We start from the raw sequence: 2,419 nt of genomic DNA, 5'->3' as shown, positions 1-2,419 counted from the left end.
ACCCTACTTGAGTGCTTGGGGACCAAACTCAGGTCCCAGGGAAGAGCAAGAAGCACTCTCAGCTGCAGGGCCATCTATGTGAGCCCCCATTTAGCAACTTCTTAAACCTGCACTTTCCCTGTGCCCCAGGCCTGCTACTATATATACATTTTCAAAAGAGAAACAAAAGTGCATGTCCATATGAAGACATGTATATGACTGTCTATAAAAGTCTCACTTTGTAGCCCAGTGGGGTGACACATGCCTGTAATCCCAATTCTTAGGAAGTAGAAGGAGAATCAGGAGTCAAGGTCATCCTTGGCTATATTTGGAGCTGAGACCAGCCTGGGCATCGTGAGATTCCATCTCAATACATAAGGGTTGGAGAGAAGGAGAGGTGGGTTAAGAACATGGTTTGCTTTTGTAGATGACCCAGTTTCTGTTCCTAGCACCCATGTGACACAACCATCTGTAACTCTAGTCCTAGGGCATTCGGAGTCTTTTTATGGTCTTTTAGGCCATCAGATACACATGGTGCAGGACATACAGTCAGACATACACATAAAAGAAATAATAAACATTTGAAAATAATAACTAAACATTTGAAAGTCTTATTTGTAATAACTCCAAATGGGGATGTTGATGAACACTTAAAAGGGAGTTATGTAGCTATACAACACAGTGCTTTTTAAGCAGCGAAGGCAAATGAACGTTTATGTATGCAATACCAAGATTAACCTCAAAATGATGATGGTAACTAAAGCCAGCATGACTCCACAACGTTCCTCACTGCAGGATTCTATTAGATAAATAAATGTAAACAGATTAGTAGTGATAAGAAACAGGTCAGAGATTGGGCAGTGAGGGTGACAGGGGAAGGACTAAACAAATTCAGAAGAAAACTTTGACTAGGGATAAGTGTGCTCACTTCCTTGACAGCAGTGACAGATTCACGATGTGTACAGATCCCGAACACTATTAAGCTGCTTGCTATAAACATGTGCATTTTAAGGCATGTTCTACCCCTAAGAGGGCAAGAGTGCTGTCTTAAGATTTCTGAGAATTATAATAAGCTAAGGGCCTTATAAAAATAGTTTAGAATTAAATCTCCATTTACAATACAATTTAGACTTAAGATTTCTTAGATCGTGCCTCAATTTTACTGGACACTCAAAGATATTAGGAGCTGGAGAGATGAGTCAGTGGTTAAAAGCACTTGCTGCTCTTATAGAGAACCTGGGGTTCAGCTCCTAGCACCCAGATTGGGTGGCTCACTGTGTCTTGTAACTCCAGCACCAGGACATCAGATTTTCTTTTCTGGCTTCTACAGGCACCTGTATGCCCATATTGCATATAAACACATTCTCTCTTCCACTTCCTCCTCCTCCTTCTTTTTCTCTTCCTCCTCCTCCTTCTTTTTCTCTCAACACACACATACACATGCCCCAATCTTCAAAAGAATCTCTCTCTCTCTCTCCCTCTGTGTGTGTGTGTGTGTGTGTGTGTGTGTGTGTACTCCCACTTGTGGAAGCCAGAGGTCAAAAGTAAGTACCTTCCTCATCACTTTCTACCTTTTTAGAACAATTATTACATTGTTTATTTGGGGAAGGGATATTCACACCATGATGCTGGTGTGGAAGTTAGAGGACAATTTTTGGGAGTTGATTCTTTTCTTTTACCATGTGGGTCACAGGGATCACATGCTGGTTTGGCAACGAGAGCATTTACCCACCTTCATTCAGTGAGCAGAAAGCTCATAGAATAACTGGCCAATCTTGGGATCTTGGGATCCTCTACCCAGTACCTCCAATACTGAGATCACAGCTGTACTCGTTGTTGTTGTTGATGTTGTTGTTTAATGTGAATATGAACTCAAGTCCTCAGGCTTCTGTGGTGAGCATTTTACCCACTAAGCCATTTCCCCTAAATTCTCTCTATTTTTAATAAGAAGAAAGCTCATCAGATCATAGAAATTGTATCCAAAAGCTATAACAACAAAAATGGCACTGTAAATCTTAAAATATTTTTTCAGATCTATTTTAATTTTAACAGGGGAGGTGGTGTGTGTAGTGAATTCTGGAGTCCACAGAGATATAAGGGTTCTTTGGAGCTGGGGTCATGGGTAGATGTGAGCCAGGGCTATAAAGAGAATAGAATATATGATGTATGATGTATGATACATGATATACTATATACAATATGATATATATTATATATATCATATATATATATATATATATATATATATATATATATATCACTAGATTTTACAATCTCTTCTGGATATGGTGATGACCTTTTTCACCAAAATTTGAAGCAAAGGAAGTATACTTGGTTATGGAGTCTAAATAGGATATAGAAGCATATTTGTTTGTTTTTCTGTTTTTTGAGACAGCGTTTCTCTATAACAGCCATGGCTGTCCTGGAACTTGATTTGTAG

Source organism: Rattus norvegicus, chromosome 7, assembly GCF_036323735.1.
Source record: "Rattus norvegicus strain BN/NHsdMcwi chromosome 7, GRCr8, whole genome shotgun sequence".
Classification (NCBI taxonomy): domain Eukaryota; kingdom Metazoa; phylum Chordata; class Mammalia; order Rodentia; family Muridae; genus Rattus; species Rattus norvegicus.
This window is presented reverse-complemented; position numbering follows the sequence as displayed.